This window comes from Malania oleifera, chromosome 6, assembly GCF_029873635.1.
Source record: "Malania oleifera isolate guangnan ecotype guangnan chromosome 6, ASM2987363v1, whole genome shotgun sequence".
In the NCBI taxonomy this organism is placed as follows: Eukaryota; Viridiplantae; Streptophyta; class Magnoliopsida; order Santalales; family Ximeniaceae; genus Malania; species Malania oleifera.
Window position 1 is genome coordinate 17,543,328 of NC_080422.1, and position 18,001 is coordinate 17,561,328.

The 18,001-nt window shown below is 36.3% G+C and overlaps 1 non-coding gene across 1 annotated transcript; it reads left to right on the plus strand.

Annotated features, from left to right (window-relative positions):
- The first annotated feature begins 9,436 nt into the window (after nt 1-9,436).
- Nucleotides 9,437-9,544, plus strand: LOC131159059 (small nucleolar RNA R71). The gene has a single exon (XR_009137673.1). It is a non-coding gene; the product is annotated as a small nucleolar RNA R71 (small nucleolar RNA).
- The last annotated feature ends 8,457 nt before the right edge of the window (nt 9,545-18,001 follow it).

Genomic DNA, 18,001 nt, shown 5'->3' on the forward strand with positions numbered 1-18,001 from the left:
GATTGACGTGTAAGCTAGCTATATCTGGTCAGCTATCCATCTTAGGCTAACGGCTAAGTGAACCATTTGATGGCATAAAGTAGCAAAAGTGCACCAATTGTTTAGGGCACGATCAGGAACCAGGGTATACTCTATCACAATGATCACAAGATCACCCAGTACATAAACCATGGCCTAATCTGTATAGGTTACTGAATCCCTAGCTAAGTTATCCTTTACCCTAGGGTATCATCACTCTCAAAAATGTAAACTTGCATAGTATTGAAATGAAAGCGGCAAAGAAAGCATGTAAATAAAAGCATGTAAAGGAAAGCAGTAAAGGAAAGCATGTAAAAATCATTTAATTGCAACTCGAACGTCTGTCACTAACGACCGGGAATATAATCAAAAGATCATCTATCTACGCAACAGCACAAGGAACTCGCAGGATGTCATAGCCTTTGAAGTTTCCTTGCATGAACTAGTGCATGAATTGAAAATAAAACAGTAAATCCTAATTTAAGTGGCTCTTAATGGCTTCCTACGCCTGTCATTAACTTGAAAGAGGCCAAATAGGAACCATAAGAACATAGACGAAACTACTATTTATACCCATTAAGGTTTATATGGTTTGAATTTCAAAATATGAAAGCTTGCAGAAAATCTCGTGAAGCAGTTCGCGTCTGTCGACCAAGTCGCACCCCTATTCTCCCATGGTCGCGCCCCGATCAAGCCTCGTGGGAAATCAGGAATTCAAATTTTGGTCTTCTTGACATAGTCACACTCTTAAGTCTTTTTAGTCGAGATGATGGCCAAGATCTTGATATGGTCGCCCTTCACTGTTTCCCTAGTCAAGCTGTTGGTCGAGACTCTCAATATCTCTAGCTCGGTTAGGTTTAGTATCTCGACCTAGTCCCGCTTAGCATCACATGGTCAAGCAGTTGGTCAAACCTTGTAGCATTTCTTTCTCAGTTTGAACCTTGGAGTCTACAAATTGGTTACTTGGTCACCCCAGTGTTAGCTGGTCCCCCACATGGTCGAATAGGGTATTCTTTCCTTTGATGCATTAATGCTCTAGGGGCTTAATTGAGCATCTAATTTGAGCTTTGTGAACTCCAATTACTCCCCTGGCTTCTTGTAATGATTAACTCTTCGGTTTTAACTTGTTTTTCTTGAAACATGAACAAACCTTGCATAACTCTGAACTATAATTAATAACAAAGCGTAGTTACAAGATAAATGAAGATAAAATAAAGGTAAATGGGGACCTAAAATAGTGCATTTTAGGAATTCATGACAGCCCCTACCTTACGTTTTGCTAGTTCTTGAGCAAAGCAAAAACTAAGAAAACTAGAAATTCATATCTACCGGATCGTTTGTGGGAAACACGGTTGCATTTACCAAATGTAACAAGGCTTTAAACCCTTAGGTGACCCAAGTGGACGAGTTGTACTCTTGTGAGGGTTTCTAAGGCGATACCCACAAACACTAATATCAGTAAACATCAAATAAGATCACATGCAACACAATCATGCCATTTCATATATAGGTATATAGCCTAGTTACAAGCAGGCTCTTTCATACATAACTTAACTACTCAAACAACTCCAAAGCAAATCACTCATGCAAGTCTCTACATTGTATAACGGTCAAGAAGAGCACAACTCATAGAGAATCAATCCAACAATTGCAATTCAGAGTTAATATCACAATATAAATTCAAGTATAGGTAGGCAAAATCAAAGGCATATGTAAAGTGAATGATTCTTTAAACTCAGGTTATCCTTTAACACCTACAGAATGGCCATCTTGACTTAACCTCACTAGCATACTCTCAAAAACACTTAGGAATATTGGTTTACTCTCATATGTGAGGAACAATTTCATGATCAAACATCCCACATACTTTAAAGAACTAATGCTAAAAATAGAATGAACTAGTCTCATAAGAATTGGATACAACCCATTAATAAGGTGTCGGGTCCTTCACCCTAGTGACTTTTCTCCTACTCACCATATCCAACTAGGATCACCCTAGATTAACTTATTCATAAGCTAGGCATGAATACATCATATAGATCAGACAATTAAAGACACTACAAAAAATCAGGGCATTAGTGAAGGATCAAATCCATCACAAATACTTATAAATTCGTCACTAATAGCATTAGTGATGAATTTATAAGTATTAGTAATGGTTTCAAATTAGTTGTTATATCTTCGGTTACTACTAGCTATTAGTGATGAATTTGAATTTATAAGTATTAGTAATGGTTTTAAATTAGTTGTTATATCTTCAGTTACTACTAACTTTTAGTGATGAATTTAAAATTCATTACTAATAATATAGTATTAGTGATGGATTATGACCATCACTAAAACTCTAATACCGTCACTATAAATTCTACATCTGTTTAGCTCAAATTTGTCACTAATAGTAGAATATTAGTGAAAGATTCAAATTCGTCACTAATAGTAGAGTATTAGTGACGGTTTTCAAATTCATCACTAATATATGGCCTACTATTAGTGACGAATTTGAAAATCGTCACTAATACTCTACTACTAGTGACGAATTTGAGTCCTTCATTAATAACCTACTATTAGTGACGAATTTGAATCCTTTAATACTAATTTTTTTTAATCATCAATTCTGGTAAAAATCTGTAATTACATTTTCACATACATAACTTGAAACCATAACTACTAGAAAATTCATAAATTATTCAAAATTTCGAATTCAAATACAAATTTAATTAAAATAAAGAAATAACATTTGTTTAGTTAACAAAAAAAAATTCAGAAATTTCAAAATTAAAATACAAGTATATTATACAAATTCAAATTAAAATATAGAAATTTCATTTGTTCAAATAATAATAAAAATTACAAAGAAATAATCAAAAGTTGCATCCGACGACTATAGTGCATGCATGACATCGTGTTGATATTATGATAGCGGCGAACCCTATAAATTAAAAATCATAAAAAAAAAAATAGTATACAAATGGAGAGCATAATGGAAAGCTAACGCTCAGTATAATCAGGAGGAAAAATATAGAGAGTGCGTCATACAATAATTTTTGACCCTAAACGAATAACTGAAATGAATGTGAATGGCGTACGTATGAATATATACATTTGCATGCATCAAACCATGCACATAAATACTTTAACTCGTTCTCAAAATAGAATATCCCTGGTGGCGGACAAATGATAATGTTTATTCATAATTAAAAGCAAATGATATGCCATGCACATGATTTTTTTTTTTTTGTAAAAAATTTTAACCAAATTTCGGCAACATGTCATCTGTAAATTGGATATTTTCCCATTAAACATGTACCTGAAACATGGTTGTTTTCACAAAATAAAACGTTTCAGACATGCAACAACCTAAATCCACTACTAGCATACAATTCATAATATACTGCATCAGTTATGCAGTTGGCGTTCAACACAAGTGTCGCGACGTCCTAGAGCGCGAGTGCCCCGGGGGTGGTGAAATAAAAATTATTTTATATTTTCAAGCAAACGTAGGAATATTGGAATCACCACTAATCTTTTAGTGTGGTTAGAACACTTGATTACTACCCAATTAAGGGTAGAATTAGTCTGTGTTACCAAAACCATGATCGGGAGTTTGGTTATGTGAGAGGAAGGTACGAGCACCCCTTACGCGCTCGATCTTACGAACGATACCTAATTAATTATGAAATTATCTCAAATTTAATTTAATAGGTCTTTAAAATTACTCCATTTTAGTGAATTTTTGAAATACACATTTAAAGAAATAAATCACACAAAAATATATATAATATATATTCTCTCATAACTAAAGGTACGTAAGTCTGAAAGGTCATACCCCTTTTTGAAATCATAGGGATAGAAATTGAGAAAATATTTAAGAAAATACACTCCCAAAATTTGAAATTGCATAGAATTTTTAATAGGAAAATACTAATGCGGGAGTTTTTTAAAGCTCAAATGGTGTAAAAACGAGGACTTATAATTCTCAAAAATATCTTTTAGATTTCTCTCCTTTTTATTTTTATCATGAGTTTTCCGATGCCACAAGAATATTGCTTATTTAAATAAATAAAACTCTAAATCTTAGAGACACCACATGATCATAAGATATTTAAATGAACACTAAGTAGTAAATATACCATATTAAACCTACCATATAAAACTTTGCATATTCAAATACACACAACCAAACCCTAAATATTAACCCTACCACATAAACCTTACATATTCAAATACACTCAACCAAACCCTGCATATTAAACACCAACAAGCCCAATATATTAAACATATCACGTGAACACTGGAACAAATACACCAATATTAGGACAATAATAATAATAATAATAATAATGATAATAATAAATATCTATACTAAAATAAGTAATACCATACATACTAACATGTTTACCAAATACAATAAAAATTTACACTTTTAAATGTTAACTCAAACTAAAACTTCTAAAGATAATATACAAGAACTAATAAAAATGAAGTAATAAAAAATAAAATATAACGATAAAAAACAAAGAAGAAGGAAAAAAAAAAAAAAGCATGTGAATGTGTGTGCGTGTAGTGTGTGTAGCCGGCATGCAGAGGGCTTATAGAGGGACGAGATGCCAAGTGACTTGTTCTGAGTTGTGCTTCCAAGTGCAGAAGTGTCAAGTTTTATCAAGGATGAGTTCAGGATCGTATTCCACAGGGACCACTCAGTATCAAAGTAGTTATGAAAGTTTAGTGAAATCCTATTGTTGTAAAATGGGGTTTGAAAATTTTTTTGGTCTTTTATGATTTTGAAAACAGTAAACAAAATGGGAGGTATTTGAGAAAAAGACTAAAATGTGAATGAACTTTTATCGAATTTCCAAAAATATAAACTTACTAACACAATGAAACTAAACAGATTAACTGAAGCAATTTACCAAACACTCAGGTTATTGATTCAATGTCTGTTTGCTTCCACCGTTTACTAATTTCCTAAGCCCTACTCCTCTTCTTGTTAATCCAATCAAGGCATTAATAAGATGAAATTTTATTATTAAAGCTCGAGTAGATTTGCCACATCCGAATGGAAGAAAATAAAAACTCTCATTAAGCATAAACCGAAATTCATGTAAAAATCAGTTGATGAAAATCTTAGATTAAAGTAAGGTTTTGATGTGCGTAACGTCAACAACGAAACAAGAGATAAGAGCCAGCGATTTATCAACGATGCCTTCAATTTTCGATTTTAACCAAATAAAAGTTTAACCATAATTTCTTAGGAGAACTAATAAACCATGAAAAGCAAACGACATTGACCCATAACTTGAATTACCGAACTTAGCACCTCATGCTTGCAATCCCAATTTTTCGGGTCAAATTAATTTCACAATAAACCATTGCAATAATAAAATAAAAGACAACAACTTAAAGAACAATAAACTAGATATATACTAATACTAAAAGAAAACTAATTAATCTGCCCTATAATCATGCCCAATAATAGCTTAAATGTATATTAAATTAAACAATATTAAACTAACCTTGAGACATTCAAAATAACAAATTAAAAAGAACAAAAATTTAATTCATCCATAGACTACTCAAATAATAACTTGAAGAAGAAAAAATATTTAATCTAATATTAAACTAAACAATGTATTGAAACAACCATATAAGAAAAATATTAAACAAGAGAAAGAAAGGGGGGGGGGGAGAGAGAGAGAGAGAGAGAGAGAGAGAGAGAGAGAGAAAGAAAAAAGAGAAAACGGAGAAGCTTGGAGGATGGCCCGAGCTGCAGAGGTCTCTGACTGTTGTGCTGGTGCTGCCGGAGATCTACTGGTGGCTGGGCTCTGGTTCGGCTGGCCTGGAATGGAGAGCTGCAATAGTTGCTGCAGCACGCGAGAGCACAAGAAGCAGCTTCGGTTGTTCACAGGTATAGCAGCAGCCAGCATGCCGTGGAGTCGGGTGTTGCAGCAACAGGCCTCGGATGGAGCTGCCACGGCTGGCCGGAGCAGGGTGGAGTCTACTGGTGCCTGCTGTGGATGGATGTGGCTACTGCAGGGGGTGGAGGATCTTCACGGGAGAATAAGAGACTAAGGAGGAGAGAGCAGGAGGAATGAGAGGATGAGAGATTAGAGAGATAAAAGAAGCAAGAAAGAGAGCAGAGGGTGCGCGGAGGCACACCCCGGAGAGAAAGAAAATGAGAGGTTAAATAGAGAGGGGGAGCTGAGAGCCCTATGACCCACGACCCATCTAACCTGACCCGGAATGCATGGCCGGGTCACATTAAGTAGTTTTAATTTTTTCTCTTTTTTTTATCTTTTTTTATCTTTTTTTTATTTTTCTCTCCACGATCACGACCAATTTTGACCTTCTTAGAGCTCATTTCTCTCAAAACCCAAAACATGAAAGTTGTACCTAATTCTCTTATATTTTTCCAGAAATTCGAATCGTCTCGATCAGAGCTCGGACGGGAAAATTACGCGCGATTTACGAACTGATGCTGGTTTTGGCTCTTGGGAACTTTTACTGCAAAAAAAAAAAAAAAAAAAACCAAAAATTCATAAATTGTTCAATAAAGCTCAGAAATCATAAACATGGTACTTTGTTAAAATATTGGACATAATTAGACATTTAATTAAAAATAAAAGCCCTAATGACAGAATTAAGATACCTAATTACACAGTTTTAGCATGTATTCACACCTCCAACTAACGTTTTACTAGTCTCTAACAAATAACGTGAATGAATTTCAGGGTAGTGCCCACAATTATGAACTCCAGTGAACATGAAATTAATACACATGCAACACAACCATACCGTTTCACATACAAGAATATAACTGAATTTCACACAAGCTCATTCATATTCAATGCACACAACTCTAAAACACGTCACTCATGCAAGTTTCATTGTTTATATGTCATTTAAGAACAGTATACTCACATGAAGTTAACAACCGGCACAATTCAAAGTTAATATGGTCATATAGGTTCGAGTATAAACAGGTGAACTCTTGAGGTGTGTGTGATGTGTGTGACTCAGTACACCTAGGATACCAGTGGACACCTACAGAACGGTTGCTTTAATACGACCTAATTGGTATACCCTCAAGAATACTCAAATGGGTCCACTCGTCATATGTGAGGAGGAGTGTCGTGATCAAACATCCCACATACTGAAAGGAACAAACACTAAGTATATGGAGTGGACTAGTTTAAGAAGGATCTAGCCTATCTATGAGGTGTCAGGTCCTTCACCCTAACATCTTCTCACCTACTCGCCATATCCAACCGAGACCACCCTAGATCAACTTACTTGCAAACTTGTCGTGAATACATTTAAGGCATTAAACGGTTGAAGAATCTTCATACGTGGAGAGCACGTGTCGTGTCCTTAACTATTTTTTTTTTTTTTTGGTATTTCCGTGGAGCAGGCATCAATGTTTTATTTTATGTGCATTTCTAATTCTTATTCTTTCTTCTGTTCATTCTTCATTTTCTGTCTTTTCTTGATCGATTAGGACAATCATTACACTTCATTTGTTATCTTCATACCATCAATGGGAATTGAGCTCGAGTAGTGGTCCATAAACTAAGTCTATTTCCAGTGGTGGCTCAGCCTTCACATCTTGAGTAGGCTACGAGACCTAGGTTTCTATCTCCCCACTATATGTCACATCTAGGCTTAGCAAATAAAAACACAGACTAGTGTAGAAAGAATCATCCAGAAGAAAAGAGAACTGAGTTCCATGAACTCTGATTTGATGTTAGAACTCAAAAGGACGATAATTAACTCAAAGATATCTCACAAGGTGGCATAATCACCATGGGTGTTCTCTCAGTGCTCACAGGAAACTCTAAGTGTAATGAATCACACGAATATGTTTATTTAACCTCGTGAGATGCCGTGTAAATACAAGAAATTATATAGTCAAGTTAATACGAGTGTACTACCAATCAATTCTTTATGGAGTCATAAAATCATATAAAGAAAAACTATACTTAAATGACTCAAGTGTGTAATTCTTAAGTTATACGAGTATGTGAAGGGTATAAGTCAGTGTTAAGCATGGCATAATTTAGTGTAATTCCTCGATACTCTTTCTTCCTTTTTTAAAAAAATATAGAAAATTGTTTTTTTTTTTTTTCATTTTTTTTTCTTTTTATATAAAACCCAGTACGTATATGTGCACAGTGACACATGCAAATGCTCACCCTCACCCCAACTAGAATGGAACATTGTCCTCGATGTGAAAGCATAGGGAAAATAGAAAAACTGTGCACAGGAAAAGTAGGGCGTACCTGGGTGGAGAAGTAATGGAAAAGGAAAACTGGACTAAAGGAAAATGTACCTATCAATAAACTAAAAATGATACAAAATGAAAACAAAGGAAAGAAAAACGTCACAGTGTGTCTGGAGGAGGCTCGGTCTTTGAGGAAGAGTTTCTGGAACAGTTACATTTGGTTCTTCAGAAGCATCAACATTAAAATTTGTACATGGTTCCTTGAAGATTAAACTCTTACCGTTTGGTTCAACTTCTTCATCTGGTGCACCAGTCACCTTACCATTGATGACATTTGTTTCGGCATTGCAATCATTGACATTTGCTTCAATAGAGGATGACGGTTCCATGATTGCAATCTGCACTTGAGTATCTAGCTAGGCTTGAAATTGGGATTCATCTATCTCAAAAGCATTCAATAACGTGTTCAGCCTAGTCAAATCGGTGCTTATCTCATTGATGGTTTGAGAAGTTTGAGAGTTGATCACTTTATGTCTTGCTATGAACTATTGTAACCTAACAGTTAGCTGCTGTATGGGATCTTCCATTTCCCTTCTCTGCATTGGAAGAGGCTAATTTACAAAGTAAGAGCATCCCGAGCCTTGGCCAGCTACTGCATAAGGAATGTATTGACTTTGTCCCTGCGGAGATGGCCCCACTTGGTCATTTTTCTAGCTAAAATTTGGATGACTTCTCCAACCTACATTGTAAGTATCAGAATAAGGTGCATAAGAAATCTCAAAAACCATTTACACCGGGCTAGATTATTCAAGCAAAACTTCCTTAAAAGTAGGAATTGTTGGGCATGTATCAGTCATATGCCCTGGATCCTCACATATGCTGCATTTTTCATAAGATGAAGGGAAAACATGCGTTTCATTTTTTTCTCAAGCTCAATGGAATCTAACCTTTTGGACATCAATGCAAGCCTAGCATTCAAATCATCAACTTCTTTCAATTGATACTTACTACCTCCACTAATGCATTTTTGCTTTTCATATCTATCATACACATCAGAGACATCCCAAGATTGGGTGTTTTCAGCCAAACAATCAAAATAGTCAAAAGCTTATTCGTTCCCTTTATTGAAAAACTCACAATTGCACATTGTTTTTACAAATTGCCTCATCTTTGTTTGCAACCCCTCATAGCCAATTTTTATACCCATGGTGAGGACATGCATTTAAGAGGTCTTTGAAACGTTCCCAACACTGATTAAATGTTTCCACATCCTTTTGGCAAAAATTAATGATTTGTCTTTTCAAAGCATTAGTTCTTTGCATGGGAAAAAAATTCTTTAAAAACTTAGTTTACATTTCTTGCCAAGTCTCGATCGATCTTGGTCTTAAGGAATTCAATCAGGTTTTTGCCTTGTTTTTTTAAAGAAAATGGAAACAATTTCAGTTTTATTACCTCCTCAGTGCATGTTCTATCCATGAATATGGAACACACTTCTTTAAACTCTTTAATATGAAAATATGAGTTTTCAGATTCAATGCCATGAAAATGAGGTAACAATGGAATCATTCTAGGTTTTAAATTAAAAGCATTTGCATTCAAAGGTAGAATAATGTAGGATGGGGTGTTGGTCCTAACAGGTTGCAAATATTCTCTGAGTGTCGTATTAGGGTTCTCTATACGAGGTTCATTCTTAGTCATGATGCTATGCGTGTCAGATGGTGATTCAAGTGAGTCAAGTGAAACAGTTGCACTCGATGATGAGATGGATGAGTCTGTCATAACCAGTCTAAATGTGTTATCTCTAGCCGAACTAGACGTACAAACTTAGTATTAATGCAATAAAACAAAAATAAAAGCAAATAGGTCAAATGAGAGGAAGTAGATATCACCCAAGCTGTGAAAACGTTCACAGCTCTATAAACACCCACTCTGAAATATGAGAAACACTTCGATGACACCAATTAGTCGCTGGCAATGGCGCTAAAAACTTGATTCGTTTTGAGTTGTGCTTCCAAGTGCAGAAGTGTCAAGTGGTATCAAGGATGAGTCCAAGATCGTATTCCACAGGGACCACTGAGTATCAAAGTATTTATGAAAATTTAGTAAAATTCTGTTGCTATAAAATGGGGTTTGAAAATCTTTTTGGTCTTTTATGATTTTGAAAACAGTAAACAAAATGGGAGGTATTTGAGAAAAATACTAAATTGTGATTGAACGTTTATCGAATTTCCAAAAATATAAACCTACTAACGCAATCAAACTAAATAGATTAACTCAAGCAAATTACCAAACATTCGGGTCATGGATTCAATGTCTATTTGCTTCCACCATTTACTAATTTCCCAGGCCTTACTCCCCTTCTTTTTAATCTAATCACGGCATAATAAAATGAAATTTTATTACTAAAACTCGAGTAGATTTGCGACATCAGAACAGAAGAAAATAAAAACTCTCATTAAGCATCAACCGAATTTCATGTAAAAATTAGTTGATAAAAAACCTAGATTAAATCAAGATTTTGATGTGCTTAACGTCAACAACAAAACAAGAGATAAGAGCCAGCGATTTCTCATTGATGTCTTTAATTTTCAATTTTAACCAAATAAAAGTTTAACCATAATTTCATTGGAGAACTAATAAACCATGAAAAGCAAACGACATTGAGCCACAACCCGAGTTACTGAATTTAGTCCCTCATGCTTGTAATCCCAATTTTCGGATCAAATTAATTCCACAATAATTCATTGCAATCATAAAATAAAAGACAATAACTTAAAGAACAATAAACTAGATATATAATAATACTAAAAGAAACTAATTAATCTGCCCTATAATCATGCCCAACATTAGCTTAAATGTATACTAAATTAATCAATATTAAACTAGCCTTGAGGCATTCAAAATAACAAATTAAAAAGAACAAAAATTTAATTCATCCACAGAATACTCAAATAATAAAGTGAAGAAAAAAATATTCAATCTAATATTAAACTAAACAATGTATTGAAACAACAATATAAAAAAAAATATTAAACAAGAAAGAGAGAGAGAGAGAGAGAGAGAGAGAGAGAGAGAGAGAGAGAGAGAGAGAGAGAGAGAGAAAGAAAAAAGAGAAAGCAGAGAAGCTTGGAGGATGGCCGGAGCTGCAAGGGTCTCGGATTGTTGTGCTGGTGCTGCCGGAGATTTGCTGGTGGCTTGTTGCTCTGGTAGGTTTCAGGAGATCTGCTGGTGGCTGGGCTCTGGCTCGACTGACCTGGAATGGAGAGCTGCAATAGTAGCTGCAGCACGTGGGAGCACAAGAAGCAGCTTCGGTTGTTCACAGGTATGGCAGCAGCCAGCATGCCGTGGAGTCGGGTGTTGCAGCAGCAGGCCTCGGCTGGAGCTGCCACGGCTGGCCAGAGGAGGGTGGCGTCTGATGGTGCCTGCTGCGGATGGATGTGGCTGCCGCTGGGGGTGGAGGATCTTCACGGGAGAATAAGAGACTAAGGGGGAGAAAGCAGGAGGAATGAGAGGATGAGAGATTAAATAGAGAAGGGAAGCAGGGAAGAGAGCAGAGGGAGAGAAAGAAAAGAAGAGGTTAAATGGAGAGGGCGAGCTGAGAGCCCTACGACCGGCGACCCATCTAACCCGACCCGGCCTGCATGGCCGGGTCACATCAAGTAGTTTTAATATATATATATATATATATATATATATTTTTTATTTTTCTCTCTGCGATCACGGCCAATTTTGACCTTCTTGAATCCCATTTCTCTCGAAACTCAAAACATGGAAGTTGTAACTAATCCTCTCATCTTTCTCCAAAAATTTGAATAGTCTCGATCGGAGATATGACAGAAAAGTTATGTGTAATTTACGAACTGATGCTAGTTTTCGCTCTTGGGAATTTTTCTTGCGATAAAAAAAATGCCAAAAATTCATAAATTATTAAATAAAACTTGGAAATCATAAATATGGGACTTCGTTAAAATATTGGATGTAATTAGACATTTAATTAACAATAAAAGCCCTAATGATCAAATTAAGATGCCTAATTACGCAGTTTTAGAACGTAATCACCGGGGTTGGTATGACGACAGCAATGGCGACAATGACGGGAGTGAGGGACGATGATGGCGATGGGAGTGAGTGACAAGATGGGGCTGTGTTTGAGCTTGGAAGATGCTGGTTCAGGCGGCTATGGGGCCGTTCGGCTCTGCAGCGAGAGGAGCGGCAAGGAAGGTTGCTTGGCGTGCTACTGTGCATACGAGCATGAGGTTTTTGTGAGGCTCATGGTTGGTTACCGGAGATGGGAGAACCATGAGGGCTGTAGGATGTGAGGTTGATGACTTTATGAGGGAGAAGGGAGCTCAAGTATGGTCGTGGCTATGAGAGGTGACTGTGAGTTGAGGTTGGAACGGTTGCTGCGGAGAGAGGTGGTCGGGGTTGCGGCTGCTACTTGGAGAATGAGAGATGGAAGAGGATGGGAGAGAGGGAGAGAGTGCTGCTGGAAGTGTGACTGCTGTGTGTCACGACAATGTGCGAGGAAGAGAGTGAGAGAATGAAGAGATGGAAAGAATGACAGAGCTGTGGGTGGCTATGCGTAGGAACAAAAAGATAGAATTTTTTTCTAGAGTTGCCTCCGCCCCCCTACGGCTGTGTCCATCAATGCATTTATATAGGCTCCCAAAACCCTAGTAGCAATAATAATAATAATAAAAATAACCTAATAATAATAATATTCTAAAATAATAATAGTAATAAGAATAATATTAATAATAATAAACTGATAATAAACTAATGATAATAATAATAATAGTAATATTACTAATAAAAATAATATTAATAATACTAAAGTTAATAATAATAATAATACTAATAGTAGTAAAAATAGCCTAATAATAATAATAATACTAAAAGTAATAATACTAATAATAATAATAGTAAAATGGCGCCTTTGTTATATTTGGTTCTAGTAAAAATAGGGTGTCTACAGTTACCCTTTTTTTGTAGGCTTTGATGCTTTAATGTAACGGTAGGAACTCTCCTACATTTCTATAGCACCAAGCTTGTAAAAATAAAAGATACCTATTTTAGTCAGGCCATACAACTACCTATGGCTTTCAGGTTAATCAAGTGTTGTTTCTTTTTGCCAACCAGGGATGATTTGCACTGAATGCAAGAATCCAGGTGGTAGTATGCAGCGTTGACTTGCACTGAATGTAAGAATCCAGGTCGAGGTGGATATGAGGATCCGAGCCAAGCGATGCAAAGATGGCTTGTTGTGAATGTAAGAATTCGAGTCATAGCAGATATGATGATCTGAGTCGTACGACACAATGGTGGCTTGTTTCAAATGTAAAAATCTGAGCCGTAAAAGATACGATGATCTGAGCCATAAGACACAATAATGACTTGCTTTAAATTTAAGAATCCAACCCGTAATGGATACGATGATCCGAGCCATGCGACACAATGATTGCTTGTTGCGAATGTAAGAATCCGAGTCATAGAGGATACAATGATTTGAACCATACGACACAACGGTGGCTTGGTTCGAATGGAAGAATCCGAGCAGTAGCGAATACGATGATTCGAGTCATACGACACAATGGTGGCTTACTTCGAATGTACGAATCCAAGTTGTAGCAGATATGATGATCCGAGCCACATGATACAATGATGGCTTGCTGTGAATGTGATGGATATGACGATCCGAGCCATATGACACAATAGTGGCTTGCTTCGAATGTAAGAATCCGAGCCATAGTGGATACGATGATCCAAGCCACAAGACACAATGATGGCTTGCTTCGAATGTAAGAGTCTGAGTCGTAGCTGATATGATGACTTGAGCTGCAAGACACAACGGTGGCTTGTTTCGAATGTAAGAATCCGAGCTGTAGCATATACGACGATCCGAGCCACACGACACAATGATGGATTGCTTCCAATGTAAGAATTCGAGTCATAGTAGACACGATGATTTGAGCCACATGACATAATGATGGCTTACTGCGAATGAAAAAATCTGAGCCATATAGGATACAAAGATTCGAGCCATATGGCCCAATGGTGGCTTGCTTCGAATGTAAGAATCGGAGTCGTCGCAGATATGATGATCCGAGCCATAGGACACAATGATGGCTTGCTGTGAATGTAAAAAACTGAGCCGTAGAGGATATGATGATCCGAGCCACAAGACACAATGATAGCTTTCTTTGAATGTAAGAATCCAAGATGTAGCGGATACGACGGTTTGAGCCATAAGACACAATAATGGCTTGCTTCGAATGTAAGAATCCGAGCCATAACGGATACGATGATCCGAGCCATATGACACAATGGTGGCATGCTGCGAATGTAAGAAATTGAGTTGTAGAGGATGCGATGATCTGAGCCATATGACACAATGATGGTTTGCTACGAATGTAAGAATCTGAGCCTTAGAGGATACGATGATCCAACCCACAAGACACAATGATGGCTTGCTTCAAATGTACAAATCTAAGTCGTAGCAGATACGATGGTACGAGCCATAGGACACAATAATGACTTGCTTCAAATGTAAGAATCCGAACCGTAGTGGATACTATGATTCGAACCACACAACACAATGATGGCTTGTTGCGAATGTAAGAATCTGAGTCGTAGTGGATACGATGATTCGAGCAAAATGACTCAATGATGGCTTATTGCGAATGTAAGAATTCAAGTCGTAGCAGATACGATGATCCGAACCATACGACACAATGGTGGCTTGCTTCGAATGTAAGAATCCTAGTTGTAACAGATATGATGATCCGAGCCACAAGACATAATGATAGTTTGCTTCGAATGTAAGAATCCGAGTCGTAGTAGATACGATGATCTGAGTCATACAAAACAATTGTGGCTTGCTGCGAATGTAAGAATCTGAGTCGTAGTGGATACGATGATCCGAGCCTCTTCAAGCAGTAATAAGGTGTGAAACCAAAGTTCAGAAAATGGTTACTCTGTTGGGGAAATGCACTTGGGTGTAGGATCCTAATTTCAATGAACGAATCCTCTTGTCCTTAGAATCTGCTGCCCCTGTTTCAAAATAAATCAATGTGTATCTGGGGTTAGCTGCCCCAGTTTCCAAGTAAATCAATGTATGCCTGGGGTCGGCCGTCCCAATTTCAAATATTAGCACAACAGGAATTGCTTAATCAAGGATGTCAAATGATCATTCAAAAGCTTATTCAACAAAACAAGTGTGAAGGATGCTCTATTGTTGGTTGTGATGCCAGAATGCAATGATATGTTGCTATATGTATGCATATTGCTAACTTATGATACTAGAATGTAGTGATATGTTGCTATACGTTGCTAACTTGTGATGCTAGAGTGCAGGGATATGTTGCTATATGCATGCATTCATTTTTCTATGCAATGCATGAAATGCATGAAATGTATGGTAATGCATAAAATACATGGCGATGCATGAATCTTTTCTCCCAACGCGCATATGATTAATAACCTCATCTTTTATCTTGGCCATATTTTTGAATTTTCGCATGAAATTTGATGCATTTGAATGGATCTATAACTGATCTTGGCTAAATTTTATTGATTCATCCGATCATGGGGGTGATTGACTTGGCTTAAATGAAAATCATAAAATCTGCCCCAGTTGAATGGATCAATAGCTAATCTTGACCCTGTTTTCATATTCCAATATGACAAAAAGGTGTTTGAATGGGTCCCATTGAAACTCAACTCGAAATTTGCCCCAGTTGAATGTATTTGCTACTGATGTTGACCCTATTGTTAGATTTTTCTTGAATAAGGAGATCTCTAAAACCTAACATGACATTTGCCCTAGTTAGACTACTATTTCTTCACAGGGATCTTCTTTGGATTGCATCCTTAATGTTTTAAAATCTCTTTGAAATTTAAATAAATAAACATGTTATCAATTAACTCAATCTCAATGGGAATATAGATGGAATGCACAAACTTGATTGTATTTGTTTGATTTTTTGTGCTTATTAAATAGAAGATAAATTTTACCAGTACTTTAACACTAATGTAACTTTGTTAGATTAAAGAATCTGCTAGCTTTACTATGATACTAAGAGGGGGGTGAATAGTATTTTTAAAATTAATGCCCTATGTCAGTATCCTAATAGCAGTATATTCACAATTCTAAAGTAAATATAGTGCAAGTAAAGTAAATCAATTGTAATATGTACCAAAAATTAAATAACGCAATTTAATTAACTAAGCATGCACCAGAAAGCAATAAAGAGAAGTAACACAAAAAAGTGTTATCAAGGTTCAGAAAATTGCCTACATGCCCACCTTGGCTAACAAGCACAAGGATTACCACTATAATGCTTACTTAAACGGGTGGAGTGACACCTAAACAAATTAGGTCAATTAGCACAGGGCTGACCTCAACATTTACACAATCTTTACCGGACTGGATTACCTTCCCCTCAGGCCATGCTTGAAAATACAACAATATTCTCTCAATCAAATGGTACATGGTTTATGCTTTCATGTAAAGTAGATATATACCCACTACGCATAGTCACATACACGCCAATGATATAGATATAGCGTAAGCTCAGTGATGCAAATAGTTGTGCTATCAACACTCAATATGGTATAATCAAGGAGATGCTCAATAGTGTTCAATACAAGAAATATCTTGGAATTTAAGCAAAGCACAATTCAGTAGCAAATCAATATTCCAAAGATATCAATCAGATATTCAAACTAGTTTAAGAAGATTTTCTTCAATGGAATAAGCACAATACAAGTTTGAAAATATTTTTCTTATTGGAAAATTATTTGCACAACAAAAATATGAGCTATTGGACACTTGCAATAACAATGCAAATATCCTAGGCTTACTTAGTTTATCCCAATACAAGATTTATAATATTAAAATTTGTAGGATAAACCTAAGCTAAACTCCCTAAAAGTAATATCACAATCAATCACACACATAGGAGTTTGTAGCACACTCTAGTAATCATAAGCACTCTAAATATGCTCTCACAATCTCAGAATATATCAAAGAAGTGAAGATTTGAGAGTATTAGACAAAGAGTGTATTTTGAAAAGAGAGGATTTTTTGGCTAATCAAGTTTCTAATTCTCGCTAATCCTCACAAATGAGCCAATATTTATAGGCTAGGTAAAAAATATAACCGTTTGGGACTTGTTAGGAATTATTAGAAAATTTTCAAATAGTTTAAACACCATATATATATAACCCAATTTTACCGCAGTTAAAATAATTTTAACCCGTTGAGGTTCGGGTGGCTGAACTGTGGTTTGGTCGCCCAAACAGATATAGTCTTAAAAGTTATTTAAATAAGTTACGTCACTCATGTCATGCTTCAAAAACCCAAACAAAAGTTAGTAGCCTCTGTTCGTAATTTCGGGTGCCCGGTCATAGGTTTGGTGGCCCAAACTCGTTTAATCAGTCACCCGAGGCTCAATTTGAACTACATAGCTCGGTAGCCCGAGTTGGTGGAATGTCCCTTTCGAAGGGTTCGGGTGCCTAAGGACGGAGTGCACAAATATGTTCCGTCACCCGAGATCCTAAGTCAACTGTTGACTCTTCAATAGTTCGGGCACCCAAGGAGTTTTGAACTCTTGGGGTACGGTCGTCCAAGCTCTCTCAATTTCCCTAATAATATTCATTTTCGATGCATTTTTAACACTCCTATATTTTGTATGATATGTGTGTGAGTGTTGGGACCTAGAGTTATACTATGGTCTTACCAAGCTTACCATATATCATATATGC